This window comes from Corvus kubaryi, unplaced genomic scaffold, assembly GCF_017639235.1.
Source record: "Corvus kubaryi isolate FWS band 111438036 unplaced genomic scaffold, C.kubaryi_AGA036_p1.0 138, whole genome shotgun sequence".
Taxonomy (NCBI): Eukaryota; Metazoa; Chordata; class Aves; order Passeriformes; family Corvidae; genus Corvus; species Corvus kubaryi.
Genome location: NW_024580672.1, coordinates 5,179,812 through 5,201,755, shown reverse-complemented (window position 1 = coordinate 5,201,755; position 21,944 = coordinate 5,179,812). Strand labels below are relative to the sequence as shown.

The 21,944-nt window shown below is 46.6% G+C and overlaps 1 long non-coding RNA gene across 1 annotated transcript; it reads right to left on the bottom strand.

Moving 5' to 3' along the window:
- Window positions 1-9,928: 9,928 nt before the first annotated feature.
- Window positions 9,929-20,307, bottom strand: LOC121659977. Its single transcript, XR_006014519.1, has 4 exons — window positions 16,391-20,307; window positions 15,404-15,561; window positions 14,334-14,859; window positions 9,929-11,023 (listed from the first exon to the last, which is right to left on the bottom strand). It is a non-coding gene; the product is annotated as an uncharacterized LOC121659977 (long non-coding RNA).
- Window positions 20,308-21,944: the final 1,637 nt, after the last annotated feature.

Below are 21,944 nucleotides of genomic sequence, written 5' to 3'. Positions count from 1 at the left end.
AGTCTTTTTCACTGAAGAAGGGGAAAGCACATGATACTGAAGACAAATAAGCAGATAAACTTTGGTAGATGTACATTTTTACAGTGTTTTCATTGCTTGCACAAACTGGTATACATGGGAAGGGGGTGTGAGATGGCACTGACAGTACAGATATACTGAGACTTAGTAGGGACAAATTGGTTGCTTTGCATTCAGCTTCTCAGTTCAGGTTTCCACTTCAAGCACAATAAATCCCTGAGCCCAGGATTGCATCTCTCCTTCCCTTAACACAAATCGCTTTGCCAGGTGCTGAGTTCCTGCCGCTGGGTCATGCCACACCAATACTAAACCAGGAGTGCAAGGGGAGGAACCAGGCCCACCTCTGTAAAAGGACAGATAGATCACAGTGCAGATGGAACAACCGAGGGATACACAACTAATTATATGCACAAGTGTGGGGTATTTATTACTGTAAAATGCTCACAAAATTCATAGGCACCTAAGACTTATGATGGCATTATCCACTGCCACTGGAGAATTAATAGGCAGCCTTTTCCCTGTGCTAAAGCAGACAACAGAGGGGGGTACTCTGTCATCCAGAGGTGAGAGCAGGGAATGAATGCATAGACAGTACTCCCCTCTAATGCTAATGGACCCTAGCACTGAGATTAGATTTACACCCTCCCTCTAAATGTACACCAGGGGAAGGCAGCTCCCCCAGGCTGCCTTCCCAATGGTGTGGTGCTGCAAGAACTGCTCTCTGCTCACCCTGCCTTGTCCCCACTGGCCTCCACACTGTCCAAGTCCTGCTACCCACATCTGCCATGCCTGGGTTTGCAGAGAAGGACTGCTCACGTTTTCCTCTGGCAAGTACCCTGTGGCAGCGGTGAGCAGGGCAGCACTTGTCCCCCTGCACGGTCCCATGGGAGCCCCCAGCTCACTCCTGCGCATGTACTCAACAGCCCACCATGGATGCCGGGCAGCAGCTGGTGCTGCAGTCCCCAGCACCATGGGAACACCACACCATACTGCAGAGGGTTAAACAGTTCTTTGATAATCTCAGCTCACCCAAGGAACAAAAGCAGGGACAAAGTATCCTTCCCCTTTCCTTCCAGCATCTTTGCTTTGGGATGGGAATGGGATTTTCACCTGAGGAATAATGAACCTAACAACAGGGAATGTGTAACTATTGATCTTCAGCTTGCAGAAGAGGCAGGCTAAAGATACTCAGGAAGAGAAAGACAAACCATCAGAAAAGTTCTCATGGATACATTTTTCCATCATCGTTCCATGTTTGGCCCAAGTTCCTTGAGCAGACCCAGCGCTAGACCCCAGCTCTAGCCTTGGAAGGAGCTGAGACTCAGAAGGCACAGCCCCGGAGACTGGGAGGAGCACGGTGGTGCTCACACACCTCTCACTAACACAGCCAGGAGCACAGGCACCACAGAAGGTGAGTGGAAGGACTCCCGCCACAGGTTTGAACAGCCCAGCTTTGCAGGCAGCCTTCCCTCCTCCCTGGTGGTGGGATTGCTCCTGGGCAACATCACCCCACGCGTGGCGGGAGTGACCACAGGCCTGCTAAAGAACTCCCTGCAAATAATTCACACCAACTTGTTTAAAGGAGCAAATGGGTTTAATTATTAGTTACAATCTTGTCAATAATTATCACCCCATCTGTGGGTAATAAATGGCAGCTTCTCACAGACTGCATCATTAGAGTTTAAGGACACCAATGGGGTGCATTAAAATGCTGAGGAAAGCATTGATCTGGTGTAAAAATGCTCTTTACAAATTACAGACACGGGTCAAGCCCGCCAGTGAGTCCTCCCTCTTCCCATCTGATGCCAGCCTGCCCTCTCCTCTCTCTGTGCATCCTCCCAGTACCCCCAGCCCATGGCTGCTGGAAAGACAAAGACCCCAGTAGATCACAGGGGATCCAGCCCTTACATAGGACTCTGGGCTTTATAGAGTGAAGGTTGTGTAGGTATGACAGGGCTGGCATAAAGCACCACAGCTCCATCCTGTCAGCTCTGCTGCTTTATTCCCACGAAGGGGCTGGTCATCTCCACAGCAGTTTTTATCCAATGGGCAAAAGAAGTAGGATGACATAGGCAATGTTTCTCAAAATGCAGCTACTTCTAGGGTGAAAAAGCATCAGTCATCACACAGCAGGACTTCCTGGAGGAGAAATGATAACCCCTTTTTTGGGGGGGGTTCTTTTTAGGTTTTGATGATTTTTTTTTTCCATTCAAACTGCAGGCTTGAATATAGGCCGGCAGAATGCAATTATCCAGGCTGGAATTTGGCCAAAATGCTGGAGCTAACAGTCCTACTGTTTCAAAATATGCCACAGTACCCTAAATGATCACGTCTTGCAGGATTTGATTTTGCATTTCATCCAAAACAAGAGTAGGATAAGAAAAAACTAGTCCTACTTATCTCTGCATCTACTGAAAGCTCAGCCCAGAATGGCTCCTGAAATTAATTTCTGTGCAAAATATTGAAAGCACTCAGTGGTTTTATTCTCCTTGCAAATTATTTGCCACCAGTTTTCATTTTTTTCAATTAAAAATACATCAACTTTCAGAAGGAGAAGCTTGAGTAAAACAAGATATTTCCATTTGAAAGCAAAAAGAAAAGGGGGAAGGGGATTTCTTTCATTTACAATAGTATTTTATATGGAACTTTTTTTTTTAGGTTTTGTTTTTGTGATTCAGCCTGTTAGGACACACAGAGGATTAAGGTAGCTAATGGACAGTCTTTATTGGCAAACAAAACTAACACCTAAATGTCTCTTTGCATGTACAAGTGGTAAACTCTTCATTAAAAAGAGAGCTACATTGACAGAGGCAGACTGGGCTACAACTGAGCCACAGTGTAAATAAACCTCTGCCAGGGCCCGTAGAAACACCATCCCTCCCATGCTTGCAACCTATTCCCTTAGTACTAAATAGCTCCAAATGCTCCCTGTTGTTTTGAATGCTATGTAAATATTGGCAGAAGGGCGCACGCTCTGTTTTAAAGATACCTCAGATACAGCCATACCAACCAAACTTTTTTGGATAGCAACACCAGGACTAGAAGTTTCTCTTTCACTTCACCAAATGAAATTTATCTGCAGACTGAATTGTGTTTTAAGCTGCCTCAAGCTGTGCTAGGTCTTGCTGAATTTGGCCAATCATCCCCTGCAAGGGAAGAATAGAAAATGAAAAGGTAATTTTGAAAAGTCAAAATATTTCATTTTGTATTTTGGAAAAAGAATCATTATAATTGATTTTTTGTGTTGAAATGTCTTCCCATTGTGAAACACAGCTGTTTTTCCAGAAAGGACAGTGGCCGTCTGTAAAAACACGTCTCATTGAGTCTGGAAAAAGTACAATGTCCTTCTGTTTTACTGGAATATCTAGCAAAACTTCCACCTTAGGTTAACCAGGGAAAACCAAACTCTCTTAATTTTCAGTTGGACAAATGAAAGAAAATGAATGATAGGGATATTCAGTAGCAATTTTGGATGCCACAGTTGCTGGGAGCCCAAAAGGAGAGTGTGGAACATCCCATCAGCTCTGCAGCATCACCAGCACGTGTCCTACAGTGGCTTCGGTGCCCCTGCTCTGCGCACGTCATTGCTGGAAAATATCAAACTCTTGCTTATCCCACACATGTCAACCACACTTAAATGAACTGTCCCAGTGCTGCCATTGCCCAGCTCACATCTAGTTTCCATCACATCCCTCTCTGGTGTTGAGGGGAATATATAAAAGAAAAATAAACTGGATGCAGGAAATGCCAAGTTCAGTTCTTAATTAATAGTCATTCATACTCTACTCCTAAATATCATGGTAATTCCTTTGATTTTCTGAAAACGTAAGTGGATCCTAAAAAGCTGTGTGACTTTTTGGCATCCTGCACCAGAAACAAATTATTCCCATGTTGCAATGCATAATGCACAGTAAGGTCTGCGTGAGAACTGGAGCTGGCCACTGCACAAACACAATTCCACCGGTGAAGCTTCCAGCCTCATTCATAGTACCTGCTCTTCAGTTTTGTTCCTGTTTAAAACATGCCATGTCACTTAATTGACAGATTCCATGCCACAAGCCGTTTGCAAACACACTTGTTTGAAGAAGATATGCCCTGGCTGATTTGGAAAATCCCTATGCAGTGCATTCAAAATAATTCAGAACTGATTCATGACAAGTTGAGCAAATAGAGGTAATGAAGAGCCTGGCACAGGCTGTGGTTAGTTAGAATTTGCTGAGTTCACTCCAACTAATTTTGTACCTTCTTCCATTTCACTTCTGCAAAATTCCCAGCAAATCACTTTACGGTGAGGGATGTGTTGCAAACCAGAGTGTAATGAATAGACAGAGGAGAAAAATCACAACAACACATTTAAAAAATTCCCTGGGTAAATATTTGCATTGGAAACTGGACCTCAAGATTCACTGCCTGCAGCCAGGGGTCAGAAACATTACAGGTCCGCTCAAAACAAAGGCAACTTGAAACTGGGAAGTGGTCAGAGTCAGTGCAACCTCACCAGTGTCAGGGAACTGTGTCTTTTATTGTAGCTGAAGATCCTAACCCTGCATTTGTGCACATACATTCATGGGTGTTCACATATTTAATGCAAACACACACAAGTGCGGGCACTCACACATTCTTAAAATGTATGTGCATATATTCCTATATTCACAATGAACTGTTTATGAGCAAGCTATCAAGAAAGAGTTTTCACTGAAATTATTCAGTGAATGACTTCAAACAATGAATACATTGCAGGAAATGGCGATTGGCTCCAGAGCAATCCACAAGCAGAAAAGAAAGCATAAGCAGTTGAATAAATGGGTGGCTATGAATTACTCATTTAGCTGCATTATCTTCTCGTGGTCCAAATTCAGCAAATGTCTAAACACCCACTTTCCATTAAGAGCATGAATAGTCCCATTGATTCAATAGGGTTATTTTCTCTGCCTTCCATGGGGCAACTCAAATACTTAAATTTAAGCAAGTGCTTAAAGTGCTTTGCTGAATCAGGAGGTATGTCCACACTGTATATACCTGTGTTATACAGAAGGTCAGATTAGCTGATCCAAGAATCCTTTATGGTCTTAAGATCTATAAATCTATGAATAAAACCAGCCTTTGCTGGAATTGCTTCTCCATAACCTTCCTGAGCACTGAAATTCATCCACACCCCAAAAATATTAATAAAACACTCTGTACTTAACTCTTTTCATATTATACTAAGTACGCCACTAAATAAACCTCTTAATATTCCAGTATATTTTGCAATGAACATTTTCCCGGTACGCTAGAGCGGTTCCTCCTTTTGTGCCATCCAGAACACAATCCCCATGAAATACTGCAGTAAACATTTCTCTGAGTACTACAGCAAACACTACCAGCATTAGCAGATTAACCATTCCACTGAGCGCCATATTAAGCACACGTTCAAATACTGAGAAAAGATGTATAGCCTCCTCTTTCCACTGCGCCTCGTTACCCTGCCGAGATCCATATTTTTCTGCGCGGAGTCGACCAGCCCTGCATGTACCTGCTCTGTTCCCTCCCCTCCCAAAGCCTCTCCCTCTCTTTTTCTCCTCTTTCATGTTTTGTTCATCCTGGACCTATTCTTCTAGCTTGGAAAATTTTTCAGGGGCCAGGAAGCCAGGGATAAAAGGGAGTCAGAGGATTTGGCACATTGTTCAACCACAAAATCAACAACAAATCTATACTGTGTGCATATTTCTGCCTCTCCATCTCTCTCAGCATTTGCTGAAGTCTGTTGATGGAGAAACACAGATTAAGTGTGGGTCCCCCCTCCCTGGATCAAAAGAATGAAGTAGCAGGTCTTGACTGGTGTAATTTGGAATTTTAAAGCATTGTTTGGATTTTACAGGTGTACTTTAATGTCGGAAAAATTACTGTGCTCAGAACCTTCAATGGATTCATCTTTAGCAAGTGTTTAAGAGCCACTGACTCGTCTCTTGTTGCTGACAAACCATCTAGATTCAACCCATGGTTCTGTTCAGCTTTTCTCCTTTCCCTCCTCTCTCTCTTTTTTTCCTCTCTTTTTTCCTTTTTTTTTTTTTTACTAGCAATTTGATGTTTGATCATTTGAGGCAATGAGGCGGAGGGTAATTTACGTTATCAGGGAGGTATGAGGGGTGCTGGGAACCCAGACGCAAGGCCCATTCGCCTGCTAAAGCGCCATCGTAATGTAATGAGACTCCAGTCAAGTGCAGCTAGTAATGGAGAGGAACATTTCCCATTCATCTGCCTACCTGAGACTCCACCGAATACGACAATAACTTTTGCACAGGAGGAGCAGGGGGGGACACGGTGAAGGGGGGCCAGAGTCCCCATGGCATGACTCCCTCTGTCTCATAGAAAAGCACCACAGCCTCATCCTTTAGACCACTCAGGGAAGCAAATTAACACAACTCAGGAAGTCACAAAACAGGTTGTTGGAAGTGCTTAACCCTTCCCACGTCCTTTCCAGTAGGCACCTGGTCAGCACAGACCCCCAGCCTTTCTCTGGGACTGGGTTCCCTCCTTAGACTTTCAGCTGTTGCCCCCTCAGGGCAGAAATGAAGCCTTGTGCAGAGGGAGCTTGGAGAGGATGGGCCCACCAAAACAGGCCATTGGAAAAGTCCCTGCACATCAACTTGCAAAAGTTGTAAAAATGAAGAAAACAATTTCCCAGAAGTGCTCCAAAGCTGTTTCCCTCTAAAGGGGTTTCTAAAGAGAGCATTTTTCCCTGATCACCCCTAGCCAGCTCCATAACTTCACAACTGTGGCTTCCTATTACAAAACCAGAGTTTTGACAAACCCCTTCCCTTTGTTTTCAAGTGTGGCAAACAGGACACTGGGATTGTATCAACAATTTCTTTTAATACCATTTTCTAATATCAGTCAAAACCCAAACAAAATCTGAATCCTACCCCACACTCCTAGTGCCATAGATGTCCACCCCTGGGGTAATTTCATTCCCTGTGGCTTTGTCAGAGCAGCCCCCTCCTGCCATGCACTCTAGAGAAGCAGCTATAACTTCACAGTGTCCTGGGAGTGGCTGTTCCCATGACAGGGTTGAGCATACTCATCACTCTGACCATCAGGGAAACTGAGGCACAAAATAGTGCTCCATGCCATGCCACAATGAATAAAATCCAAGGGTTTGTGTCTTTTTTCAGAGAATGAGTGCCCAAGGATGATGGGAGTAATTTCTGTACCCCTGCCCCCCCTCCAAACTCTGCCCCTCAGCCTTGGCCTTTGCCTGTAAAACCTTCCTGGCTGCAGATTCACTTTCCACTGTGCCTGTGTAGACAGGGCCTCCCAGCAGCACAGTAATAACCACAGCAGAAACACCCACCACTGGCAGTAACAACGATGCACATATTCAAGTTCTCACAGGCAACCCTGCTACTCTGCACACTTTGTTTGCAAGCTGAGGGTAATTATAGCTTGAGGGAACCTCCTGGAAGCAAACAGATCTCCTGGTACAAAGACCTCAACGTATGTCAAGGGGTGTAGGTGACATGGACAAGATACAGGGGAAGGAGAGATTAATTTCCTTCATCAGCCTGTCCTAAGCTCGCTGTTTGTTCCCAGATCTCAGCCTGAGAAAGGGAAAGAGAGGAAAGGAGAGGGGGAGCTGAGGTCTCTCCCTCCCAGCCTTCACCAAATTCCTGCCACATGGACCCTTCCAATTATATCCACGTTTGAAAGGCTGCTGTCAGGATGAAAGGCACAGAGCAGTAATGAACTGACGATTAATTTGCAGTTGGCTCACCCAGTGCGTGAGTGTCTCTCAGGCTCGCTGCATGCGGGTGCTAAATATGACGATGTCAGCAATTGTCAGCCAGAGCCAGGGTTACCCTTAATAAGAGTCTCTCTCACCGCTGCCTGATTGCCTGTTGCCAGCTTCCAGGGGCTCCAGACCAGCTCCCCATCCTTCTAACGGCGAGGGGAGCTCTGTACCAGCCTGGCAGCTGCCAAAGTAGCAAGAGGAAGGGAAAAGAAATGACCCTCTCCCCTGGCAAAGCAGCAGGAGCAGCTGCCAGTGCTAACTGCCTCTGCCCATGCCAACTTTGACCTGGGAGAGTTACGGCTTATGCTGGCACGAAAATAGCTCAGGATGGAATTGCACACGTGAGCACCAGCCATGCCTGGGCTGGGATCTCTTGCACCTCCAAAACTGGCAGGAAATTTCACAGGCCCTAATCCATGTTAAAAACAAGCCTCTCACTCTCCTCATTCAAGTCAGCATCCCCATGTCTGAGTGGGCGTGATGGCCAGGGAGTGTGATTGACACAGAGTTTCAAGACAGAGCTGTTGCAGAGGAACACCCTCCACAACACCCTGCAAAACTGTACTGCCAGCAGCTGGTTTTCAGGTAATGCATTAAGGGTTGATGCATCCTGATGGGGTCTGGGTCAGGACCTGCTCAAACATCCCTGCCAGCCTCGGAAGGGAGGCAAGAGGCACACATTTGGGAACCACTGTGTGGAGCAGTCTGTGAGACCACATAGAGGGATCTGAAGCAGAGCTCCAAAGAGTTTGCAGGCTCACCAGCCAAGATGTGCCTGGGTGTGGGAGGGATGCAGTAGAGAGCACAGGATTGACAGGTCTGGGAATACAACCTGCGTCTTCTGCATTAAGGGGCCTGTCATCAGGCCGCAGGGGAATGCTGCTTTGCAGAGGGAAGCACAACACCTGCTCAAAAGACACAAATATTCAAAGTAAAGACCAATCCCTTGACATTGCACAAAGACACCTCCTGCACACTCCCAAGAAATCTGGGGTGTACACAATGGTCCTGCATATTCTATTCACCCTTTTAAGCCTGTCGTCCAAATCCAGACACTCATCTTCTTTCCTCACAACAGGAATGGAAACCAGGCCTGAGCCATTAGCCACTACAAATATTTTCTTCAACTGTCTGAAGTTTGGCACTCCAAATTGCTGGGCACCTTTGAGAATCTGGGTTCGGGAGGGTCATAATAAATCCTGCTGTGGAGCAAGCATTGGGCATTTGGGATGAGGCAAGGCAATGCTCTTCAATTGATGTGGGACACTGTGTAGGGCATTAGAAATGTTCATACTGCAGCTTCCTTTTAGATTGCCCAAAGGCCTGTAAAATTTCATGTCTCTCATGCAGTAGATAATCATCTAGATTATTAGACCTGGCTTCATGTGATTAGGTTGGGATCTGAAAGGTGGGTGCACTGATTTCATCCTGGGCATGGACTTCTAGAGCTTCAGAGGGCTTATGAGAGTGCAAAAATCAGGTCTTGCCATAATCACAGATGTGTTTTTACCATGTAATCTCTGCCATCAGAGCTGGCATTTCAGGCACTGCTCCTACCATTGCTCTCACTCCCTCCCAGTGTTGTCCTGGCAGATGTACAGGGTGTCCTGCCAGTTGTACACAGCCCAGGTCCAGCTCACATATTATTTTAAAAAACTTGCCTCAATGAGACCTTCCTACAAAGATGCCATCCAAGCCGCTTTTCCTGCCCACCAAGCATGCCTGGGCCTGGGAGAGACACATTTTGGCTTTCCCTGCTCCTTCCACCCTGCCTGGCTCCCATTGGGAACTGGCTCAGGGGCCATGCCATGTCTCTGTTCAGAGCAGGAGGTAGCAGAGTCATGGCACCAATGCCACTTGGCAGGGCATCCTGATGACACTGCATCCCCGTGAGAGCCAAGTGCAGCCCTTGGAGAGCCGAGAGCTCCTCTGCAAAGGAGATCTGAGCCCTTTAAGGAAGAGAGAGGAGCAGAAATCAATTGTCTGCTCGCCTTCCTCCCCAGGCCCCCCTCTCCCCCTCCTCCATCACCACCACCACCACACACGCACCCTATTCACCCTGCTGGAAGGTGACATTTGCTATTAACCTTATATTGCGCCATTTTGTAAATCAATGTCACTTACATTTAATAACAAGTGTAATCAAAGGAATTATGCAAATTTAATTTGATGCTTCTTGAATTATGCAAATCTGCACCACATATAATGGCTTCTGACATGTGCCCAGTTGGAGAACGTTCCATTACCTCCTCTCTTATTACCCCTATTATTATTTTTATTTTTTTATCCCGTGGGGGGGGAGTGAGAAGGGAGGGAGCAGCAGTTAGGCTTAGAGGCAGGGGGGACAAGTGAGTGCAGGGAGAAGAGAAGGGAAAGAAGAGGGGTGGTGGAGAAAAGTGCTCCTTTGCCTGCATTTTGAGTAGAAAAGCCTCCTGAAGGCATTTCTGTTATTGTTATTGCAGAGCAAGGAGAGCGGGATGGGGGGGGAGCGGAATGGGGATGGGTGGAATCATTTCCCATGAATGGCTTTGCAGGCAATAATACTATAAGCCTCTGAGTCTAAATTACTGCCCTTCCAGTCCTATCTCCAGCACAATATTACTCTCCTTGGCCTCTTCTTCCTGAATCACCAGGCAAGCTGGGGGAGGGCGAGGAAAAAGGGGAGCAGGACCCACAGAGTGGAAAATGCAGAACAAATGGGCGAAAAGATGTTTCAGGTTTTTTGTTCCATGGCCACCCCAGGTGCCCCCACATTCTTATTCCTTCTGTCAGGGCCCCAGAGGGATAACTTTTCTTTTCCCCTTTGCTTTCCCACCAATTGTTTCCTTACATGTGACCCCAAGGTCAGGAAAAACAGCCACAATATGCATGTGCCTCGATTTCTAATATCTTCACGGTAACCTGGGGCATCTTCAGCCAGTGACATCCCAAGTTTCTCCCTTTGCAAGGACTTCAGTGTCTGTAGCACCAGAAGTCAGTTTGGACCAGCCTCTGTTTCTTCTGCTTGTCAGAGATGGCAAGAGGATTTGGTGATCTCAGAATGGATTTGAAAGACAGTGCCATGATGGTAGTGCAACATATAATGCTGGACCACATCTTCCTCTGCTATTCCTCACAGCAACTGATGAGTGACTCTTGCCATGATAATTTGTGCAGTGTGACCTTGAGTGAGGCCACTCCCATCTCTGTGTCTTGGTGTCTTCACACTCGTGCAAAGCAGATAAAGAAATCGATCTGTATTTTGGAAGGAGAAGAAGGAGAAGAAAATACATTTGTAAAAGTCTGTGTAGTCCTCTAATGTGAATTGATATACACTGTGAGGGCACAGTACCAGTAAGGCACCATCATTTATACAAAGCAAGAGTCACTAATATCAAAAGTCTCCTTAGACTTTGAGAACTGAAAGGCAGGGAGTATTTCTACATTTTCCAATTTACACTTGACATGTTTCCTTCCAAAACTCCTCCAGAAACACTGGGGTTTTTTTCTTCTTTCTTCTAAATATTTCTCCTATCATTACAAAGACCTACAAGCCCTGCAGTTTTTTCTCCAATGGAAGATAATTTCCAGAAACATACCCTGCATTTATATTTTAAACACAATAAATTGGAAAAGATGTCCAGATTAATTTTTTTCTTACCTACCAATAGTTCAAATTATTTTAAAAGCTAAATAAAAGGGGTTTTTCTCTTTAATGGAAGGATTTTTCATCTGCTATCAAAAATATACTGTCATAGAAATATTGGTGAGAGGAAACTGTCCCTGCTCTGCCCAAACGGTACATCATTTGAAGTTCACTGTGGAAAACGTCATGTTTCAGCCAGTCCTCAATAGTATGGTTTCCAGCAATGATTGGGTGAAATGGATGTGCTCACCCCACTTTAAGGCTAACACCTGCTGGCCTTAGAAAAGAAATATATAACACCCAGGGGATGCAGCTGACATTGCTTTTCAAGCCCTGATGGTATTTGACAGCATGACCAGCAGCTCTCCAGTGCCATCAGCACTCTGCCACTGCTAATTCTCTGTAGAGCCCATATAGGAAACAAGGGTGGATCTTGAGAGTTGCAACTGTGGGTAGAAATCCTGCTGGGAGGTGTCAGTCCAGCATCTTCTCTGACCCTTGTTCAGGGAGCCCAGCCCTGCCCTCTCCAGCCCCCAGGGATGTGCTCTCTGAAGGGAAGGTGTCAGCAGGAATGTCAATAGTGGTGCCTACACTTGCTCACCTCTTCCTGAGGTTGTTGATTCACTGCCCAGAGTCTCTGTCATTAGAGGCTGAAGAAAGGAGCAAAGCTCATTTCAGAGTCGGATACACCAATAACCTCTGAAGTCCTCCTCAGCCCAAGATTTCTTGACTGCACAGAGGATGTTTGCTTTGCCTTGTCTTGCCTTGTCTTGCCTTGTTTTCCCAGCAGATGACCTTCATGGCTCTCGTGGACAGGGGTATAGTCAGGACCCATGACCATTTCCTGATTCCAGGTGCTGCACAAGCAGATCAGCAAGAGGGTGCCCATGGCAAAGGGCTGCTGTGGGTGCCCACCCCACATAGCCCTCGGCCTCAAAGGTCCTTCAGGGAAGCAGGTTAATGAGTGCATGGAGCTAAACTTGTCCCTGGTGATAAACCTGCTGAGGTCAAGAGAGGTACCACACAGCCTGAAGGGTCCTATTCCTGAGTTCAGGAGGTGTGTGGCAGATGGAAGCACCTCTCCTACAGAGAGAGCTCAGTGCACAAAATGCTGTTTCACAGCTGGTGTTTCTGGGCTTATCTCTCCACAAAGATTCTCAGGAGGATGTCTCTGAATGACTCCAAGCACGGATATTCCAGGATAAAAGAGTCTATGCTGGAGTTTGTTTGGAATAGTTGTCAGGAACAGTTCTGTGGGGCTAGAAAATGTCCTGTACTCCACACTACAGGCAGCAGCATCAGTCACAGAGCTAAGGCATCAGTGACTGTTGTAATGTGGGATCACTGCTCTCTGTGTTCCTCAACTCCAGCCCCAGCTGGAGGATGCCAGGTACCACAGAGATGCCAGAGTGAAAGTGAAAGCCTTTTCCTTAGGGAACCTGTTTCATGGCGCTTAGGTCCTGATGCTGTAGGTAGAATGAGAAATAGGCAATGCAAAGTTCCTGAGCCGAGGCTGAAAGACCTTTGTGCCATTGCTGGGACAGGGAATTTGCCTGCCTTGAGCCCTGAAGGGAGCATGCTGGGCTTCCCCAGGGTAAACAAATAGAGTGGGGAAGTCATAATTGACACAAGGGCTCTAAAAGGGACAGCTCCCAGCGGGAGGCCATGCTGCTTGAAGTTTCTTTGCTCTCCCCTTCCTTGGAAATCACAGGTCATTGCTTGCAGCCACCTCTTTCCCAATAAAACTGTAACCAGTGAAGAGCCATAAAAACACTGAAGCACAGAAAGGCTGGGAATCTGATCTGGTGAGAAAGGACACACTGACAAAATGACCATGAAACATCCTGGGAAGCAGTTTGGAGGGATCAGGCTGGGACAGTGCAAGATAAGAGCTCCCGGAGGAAGATGGTGATGGCTTCAGAAGCAGCAGAGATGGGGGTGAAGGAAGCGGTGTCATGGTGCTGTGACAGCTACCAGCGATGTGGAGGGGAGTTTCCCAAGAAGACCTTTTTCATTAAGATAAACTTTTAAATGAGAGATGAAGAAGAAATGAAATTATGGAGAGTCCTACTTCTGATCAGGGTCCCAGCTGTCCCACTACTGCCAGGGCATACAGGAGTAAACAGGTGTCCTACCTGCTCCATGTCTCTGTTTCACCACTAGAAAGGACAGACACTCACCCCACGGGCTGGAACAGACCCCATCAGCAATGGCTCTTCTGCAGTGCGACTCCACTGACATCAAGGAAAAACCTCTTGCTTAGCAAAGAAGAAAGGTGTACTGTTGGTGATGCAAGGAGGGAAGATATTCCAATTTATCCTTGCCCTTGAAATGACAGGGGACTGGAAGTTTCACTGAGAAGGCACCAGAGTTTCTCCTTCATTTTAGGGCAGATGAAAGGAAGATAGCAGTCTCATATACAGGTAAAGGTCACATAAGAAACTAAACAGGCAGATCAGCTGATGTTTTTCAATGAACTAATTATATAATTTGTTGTTTTTATAGGCTTTTAGGCTCTGTATTGCATAACTTAATTCCTGGAAAGAGCTCCAGGAGTTAAGTATTTGAGAAAAATACTATTTTGAGGACAGGTGTTGCCTTCCTATAAGCACGACTGGGATTTGTATGGACAGAGTCTGTCAATGCCCCTTTAAGCCAACAGGCATCTGATGAAATACAGAAGCAGAAAACTGGGGCCCAGAGGGAGCCAGTGTCTTCTGGAGCTCCTTCTTCCCAGTACCCTGAAAGTTTTGGCAAACTCTGCTGGCATGAAACCCCACAGACTGCTTTCCACAGTGAGCTGGGAAGAAACCCTGACAAATGTGTTAATGACAGCAAGAATCTCTATCATCTGTCGGATGGGGAAAAACAGTGAGGACCCATGGAGAACTCTGTCCACTTGCTATAAGGTCCACTTACCACAGGCCGCTGGCAAAAGTCAGCATCACCCTCCTCTGGCTTCCTCTTACAGTCCCTTCTTCTCTTGTTTGAGCAGTGGCCCCACATCTTTGTTGCCTGCATCTTGGCCAAGGGATGCTGAAGAGTTTCAGGGCACCACTTTATCCCCAGCAATGTCACAGAGTCACCCAGATGCTGCTTTTAGCTTGGTCAGAGCAAAATCACAGCAGTGTGATCCTGTCAGGATCAGTGGAGCCTCACAGAGGGTGAGTCCTGCATGTGCACCCCCTCTCCAGCGCGGAGAACATGAAGATCTTTTTTTCTCCATCTCCCCATTTCATTCCTGTCCATTTTTCATTTCTCCCATTCCTTATTCCTGAACACATGGGTGCAGCTCTGCTTGTAGAAATCCCGTGGAGTTATTCCTGCTGCATCCCAGGGTAGTTCAGTAGAGATGGGGATCCTCTGATTTCTCACCTTGCACACTTTCCAAGAAGCTATCTCATGGCACTTCAGGAAGAGGGATTTTTTGATATTTATTGATTTACTGAAGGGAAAGAAGAGGGTGGAAATTGTAATGAAAGGGACAACCAGCAAGATGGCAAGGAAGAGAGGTTAAAAATGAAATCATCATCTAATTGGCCTGCAGTGAATTATTCACATGTATAATCTTTTAAAAAAAAAATTCAGCACAAGGCAATGCAAGTAAATGCTGTTCATGTTTAAAAGTCATTTCCATAAGTAAGTGCAATTTCTCTACTGTTTGCCCCTGTTTAATGAAGTGAAATCTTGTTTGCATTCCTCCCAATTTCCCAACGAAAGGCGCCCAAGCGTTTGCACCAAAATTACTTGGCCCAAATTAAAACCCTCCAACATTTCAAAAAAAAAAGAGGAAAAGGGGGGAAAATCAGACTTATTTTTAAAATGCCTTAAGTGCATCCCAGCATCCTAATTTATTTTTAGACACTGGTTATTAAGAGTAGTAGTAAGTTTCCCCTTCTCTCTCGCTCTCTCTCTTATTTAAATGAACTTAATGGCAATAGATGCAAATGTCTGGAAGAGGAAAATAGTTAACATTTATTTATTCTTACTGTTGTCTCTTCCCTGGCTGGTGTCATTAGAACAGTTCGTTGCATCCCATTCGCTCCCATTAGCTCTGCTATCAGAGCCACCCAGCACGACTCCAGCACGGCTCGAAGTGCTTTCTGCGGCCCACATAGGGACTACATCATCATCTCCGAGGCACTGGCTTAATGACAAGAAAAAAAATCGGAATATATTGCACAGCGTTCTGGGGAAACAACAACAAAAACCACTGCTGCCGTCGCTGCCACCCAATGCCATGTCCCCTTGACCCGGGGTGTGTGCCCTGCTTCAGCTGGGCGGGGGACAGACAGACGGACCGGCTGCGGTGCCAGGGCAGGCATCCCTTCGCAATTCATTGATCCGGGCAATGTGCAGAGAAATACGCCAACAGGGACCTGGAGTGCTTGGAAACGCGCTCGGGAGGACCCAGCGAGACTGGAATGGGTTCAAACAGCTGCTCGTCGCCAGCAGAATCATCACCCCCCCAAAGCAGGGCTGCCAGCCGGCTGACTCCTGGCTCCCTGGTGCAGGCAGGGGCTGCCAGCCAAGGCTGGTGGTGGGATGGAGGGGTTGCAGCCCCTTGCTGAATGAACCCTCCTTTCCTCCAGTGCCCCCACTGCTTCCTTTAGGAGCATTTCCTAAAGCAAACCAGACCAGCTCACATGTGTGAGCAACCACATATCTCAGGTTCACGTGGCGGGAGCTCCGGCTGCCCCGGGTGCCTGTCACCCTGCACACGTTGTCCCAGCCACTGCTGCAGAGACAAGGGACTTTGCCCTAATCCTCCCCCACGGAGCAGGGGCTGAGGGCCAGCGCTGGCAGGTGACAGGCCAGAGAGGCAGGTGTCCCAGTGCCTGGAAGAAATGGCCAAAATCCACCCTCCCCCTGAGCAATGGTGTCCTTTCTCACCCTCTGAATGTGGAGGTGGACCTGGCCCATACCAGAGGGACAAAATCCCTTTGCAAGCAAGAGGAACACAACAGGTCGCTCACCCAGAGCAACAGCAGGTTTTGATGTCTTCTGAGCCCTTCAACCCTCCGGCGACACACAGGTGAGGGTGGTGGCAAGTGTCAGAGAGGGAGACCAGGGCTCGCTGACAGCTCCGGCTGACAAAGCAGCATTTGGGAGAAAGGACATCAGCATCTGCAGCTCTGACACATAAAAGAGAGGCGGAGGCTGTTGCAGGCGGGAACGGAGCCGTGTGAAGGGCCCTCCCCCTCCGTAAAGTTGACATTGTCTCCCGTGATAACTTTTCTGCTGAGGTAGGAGACACTTTACTGCAGAGTTGCACACAGCAAGTAGCTGCCCTTCCCCCCCGCCCCTTCCCATCCTCTCCCTCTCTCTCCCTCTCCAGCATCATTTACATCCTTAATTAGATGTAATTCTGCAGTGCTCATTAGGGAAGGACTGGAAAATATCAAGGAACCCGCAAGCAGGGGGCTTCAGAGGAGAGGGAGGAAGAGGGGGGTGCAGGCATCAGCCTGAGAGGGGATACCCAAGGCTGGATGGTGGAGTCAGAAGCCAGGAGCTACTTGCTTAGTTCAAGTGGGATGGTTACACTAGTGTAATTTGGGAGTGCTGATCCAGTGATGGGGTTAAAGAGGCCACACTGTCTCACCTAGAAAGGCAGAAGACCCATCCAGAGAATAACAGCATCTCATCAAGACGACTTGCTCTTACCTCCTTGCTCGCAGGTGATACCTCTCTGCTGGATTATTCCATGTCCCACACTTCTAAAGCCAACAGACAGGTGCAGGAAGAGGGTAATATTCCACTCCAATGCAGCTACACAGACCTGTCCTTTCCTGCAGCCTCATCAGGAATTATCTAGCAAGGAGATTTTCCTGGAAAATTGCAGCTGACAGAGCTAAAGAACTTCTTCCAGGTGTGTGGCTGCACTGCAAGCTTTCAGTCATATGAAGAAAGACACAAAAATGATCCAGAAGAAAATCTGAATGAGTTGTTAATTGTTTCTTAAAGGAATACTGTCGTGGTTTAAAACAAGGAGGTGGTAAGCACTTTGAATTTGACTTCGATGACCAAAAATAATTAAAAACCAAAAACCAAAAAAACACACCGAGAAACTAGGGCTCAAAACTATAGCCAAACTTTGCATTCCAGGTTATTGAACAAACTATGCCCTTCAACCCCAAATGGGAAAACATTGTGAAGTTCTATTATTGTTCCAGATATTTGATATAATTACATTGGGGAGCAGCAGCAGACCCAGGCAGTTCTAATCTGGAATCCCTTTTGCTCAGGAGTATATTCACAAAGAGAGAATCAAATCCTCCCTCTTCACAGTCTCAAGAGACTTTCCCAAGACCATTAGGGAGGTACTGTTGTCTGCTTTAGCTGGAGAACAGCTAAAGTAAGTGAATGAGGCAAGGACATAAAGGAAATCAGTGGCAGAGCCAGGCAGTGACCCCAGATTTCCTGCTAGTTTTCTTTGAACCACTAGTTACAAGCCATCCTTCCTTGTGGTCCAGCATTTGTATGACCACTTGCACTTGCAGTTCTGGGCACACACCTCACTGGGTTTTAATTCACTGCTGCACTGTATCTTTGCTTAAGGTTAGATTATAAAATGTTTTGGGTTGGAAGGGACCTTAAAGGTCATCTTGATCCAACCCCCCACCATGGGCAGGGACACCTTCCACTAGACCAGGTTGCTCAGAGCCCCATCCAACCTGGGGTGAGTCACCTACAACTTCTTTGGACAATCCATTCCAGTGTCTCACCATCCTCACAGTAAAGAATTTTTTCCTGCTACCTAATCCAAACCTGACCTCTTTTGGTATGAAGCAATTCCCCCTTGTCCTACCACTACATGCTCTTGTAAAAAGTAAAATCTGTCTCCAGCTTCCCTGTAGGTGCTTTTAGGTACTGGAAGGTGCTATAAGGATATGCATGTAAAAGTCTATCTGGGAACTCAGTGAAGTTGATGAGGATGGTCTTTGGAAGTCCATCCTCCTACTTTTCACATGCTAGCCATAATATGAACCTAGAGGTTGAGCCGTGCTGGTGTTTCCCACCAAAGTCAAAATGACCACCAGTGCATGTGGGATTATTTACAAATATTGGGCATGTGCACAAATGGGCACTTGCACTTTGAAGTATCTTCCTCTTTAATCAGAAACTTCAAATTTCTCTTAGTGTTTAGACAAAACTTGCCGTAACAGATAATCAGAATAAGCAAACATGCCAGAACAAGTGAAGAGAAAACCCCACTGAAGTCCAACTTTATAGAAATGCCTAGGACTTTTGCAAAACAGCATTTCAGGGATTCGTACTGTTGGCTCTGAGGTTTAACACATGATAACTCCCTTTGCACTTTCCCAGAACAGCTTATTTACATCATTCAAGCAAAGAGAAATCTGGCCCATCTTTCTATATTAACATATGGCTTTTCCTATAGTGATTGGTACACAGATTTCTAAGGTCTTTATAAAGTACATAAAACTTCCAGCTCCACTTTATTTGGGTTTCAAAGAAGTAGCAGTGGACCAGAGTCTCCCTGGATCTCATTATAATGCTTTAAAGAGCATCTTCTTGGCACTTCAAAGGGACTGTTTAGTCAAAGTTTTCAATAACAAATTGACAATGACAAACCTTCAGAACAAATTTTACCCCTTACCACTCTAATATTTGGGAATAAACAAGGTAAGGATAATAAAATGCTAGATCCATGTGCCTATTAGAGATATTCAACTGGAATAAGAAAAGATGCCTCCCCTTTTCCTGGCTGTAGAAGACGGTTTGTTTAAACCTGTGTGCGGCCTTGCTGTGCCCACATGACATGGGCAACTGGTAGGATTCCACAGAGGGTAAACATCTGCTCCCAGACATCCACAGAGGAGTGTGGAAGTGGAAAGAGCTGCTTGCATTTCTTGCGTAGCTCACAACTGCAAAGGGCAGCTCCTGGGCAATAGCTCACGCTTGCATGAAGCCGCCTGCACTCTTCTGCTCACAGCAGTCAGTGATTTCCTTCAAAATGGCTCAAAAGTGTCTTTTGTAAATTGCCCGTTAGTGACTACTTTGATACCTAGAGTACCAATGAATGGTGTCATTCCCACAACCTACTTACCATCATACATTTTCGTCTTCTGTACATCATCCTTCCACTAGAAAGCCTCGAATAGCAGCAGGCATCTGCCTTTTACCTTGCAGCAGTAGTCAGGAAACCTGAGCTCAGACAGAATCTGGGATGAAAGGATGCAAAGCAAATGTCTAGAGAAACAGGTAAAGTATGAATTACAGAAATGATATTCAAATATGAGCTGCCTTTCCCACAGTTTGGTGTCAGAGCTGGCTGTATAGAGGATGAACCCAAAGCATAAAGTTGTGTTTTACATGACTGTCAGAATTGTAAGCTAATCTGCACCAGGGATGGACGGCTCTGTATGAGCAAATGGAAACGAGAAAAGAGGAACATACTGACATGCACAGAGGCATGGTGTGTGTGGATAGGCACGTGGGCATTAAATTACACATGTGTATTTTGTTTGCATGTTCATGAGTGTGTTGGGGTGTGCCTGACTCTGCCCATAATTGTGGGCACATGCTTGGAGGGGAAGGGCTACTCCCCAGGCTGCACAGCAGATAAGTGTGGGTAAGAGTTTGTGGACAGCTACTGAATAGCTTGAGGCATCTGTTGTAAGGGCTTACTTCCAGTACAGAGTATTTTCCCCCACTAATGAAACCATTTCTGCAAACCTCCCTCAGGTGCCACACAGCAAACGTAACACCAAGGAAACATCAGGGAAGATTTCTGGTCACTCGGACTGTGGTAACTTGAGGAGAAAGCCTAGCCCATGAAAAGAAACCACTCGTGTAATTTGCAGAGATATTTGGCTGACTGAACAGCCTCACACTTTGCAAGTATTCTTTCAGTTTGCAGCAGCATTTTCTCCCTGATTCTTTCACAGAGTCTTGGAAGAGACACAGATTTGTTCCACTCTAGCTTTCCTGGCATTATTGCATCTGGTGACTCCTGCCAGGAGAAGCTGAGAGGAGCAGAGCTCTGAACTGGCCCACCCTGCATCCCCACACTGCTTCACACCAGGCTGCCTGCAGGGCTGTCACAGTCACAGGGTCCTTCCAGCCTTCACCGGCCCAGCTCTCCCCTCCGCACCCCTGCCCCAGTTCTGCAGCCAACTCAAAGCTTCCCCTGCCCTTCACCCTCCTGATAGGACTTGGCTTGCTGTCTTTGGCCCAGGTCCAGACAGAGTTTTCGAGCATCTCCTCCAGAAAGGGGTCCTCTCTCTCAGCATTCAGAGCCAAGCTTAACAGTGCCTCCTGCCAAACCTGCTGGCATGGCCAGCACCTTGCTCCATGGGCATCCTGGTCTTTCCTACAGGGACTCAGGCAATGAGAGGGAGGGAGATTGATAGCAATGAAAAGCAGCAGATGAAAAGTAAACTCACACTACATAAATGCTTAAATGATTTTTATAAGGACACAGCATTGTAACGACTTGCCAAGAACAACACCGAAATTCTTTCAAGGTTTCCCATTTGTTTGTAAAGTGAATATTAAAAGTGCAGGCAGCAGTCTCCTGGTATTCCCCTGGGAACTGTTAGTGTCCGCAGTAACGAGGTCATTCCTTTTTTATTAGGAGAAGGTTTTCTGTAAAGTTAAATGTGCTGACAGCCTCTTGCCTTTGATGTTGGGTTTCACCTCAGTCCCTCCTGCAGATATTGCTGCTCCTCCCTCGCAAAGACACATCCCTGACAAACAATCTCCCCTCTGTCTTCCCTACTTGTTTGTTTAGATGCATGATAGGCAGCTCTGTTAAAGGGCAGCACATGAAGGCAGCTGCTGTTTCAGTGGACAGGAGATGTGAGAGATTTGGTTGCTGTAATTAAGTCAGTCTTCATTCCCCCAAACTGCCAGCACTCAGTACCCTTATTTTATTGACCAGACAGATAATTACAGTGACAGCAGTCACAAACCCCCAGTTACAGTTGCACTAAAATTGCCATGGTGCCACATTCAGAAAAACATGAGACCCACAGAACCTTTGCCACAAAGCCCGGCCTGCAAGGGGAGGCAGGGAGGAGCACCCCAGCACCATGCCTGCTGTCCCAGGGCTCTCCTTGCTCTGCAGCTACAGAGACCTGACAGAGGGGGAAGTCCTCCCACAGGAGGACACACACAAGAATCTGCTGCTGCCATGTCTTAGTTATCGCAGCTCCTGCTCAAGCACCTTCCCTGTCCAGTGACCTGGACATCCCTGTGGAGCAGCCTCCAAGCAACCATGCACTGTGCCCACCTGACCACGGCCAGCAAGAATGCTAAAGCATAGGTAAGCCACAGTTGCTCCATGGCCCACAACAGCCAACTGACCTGCGCAAAAGGGACATCTGGTGAGGATGGCACTGAATTATCCCTTGGGAGATTCAGTTCTGAGATCTACAGATTTTCCCAAAGGTCTGAGGCAAATTAACTCAACAGCCCCCCTAGTAAAAGCACAGGGTGGCCCCGAGAGCCTCATTCAGTGGCTTCTCAGAGCCGTGGTCGCTGCCTGTCCTGCGTGTGCACACA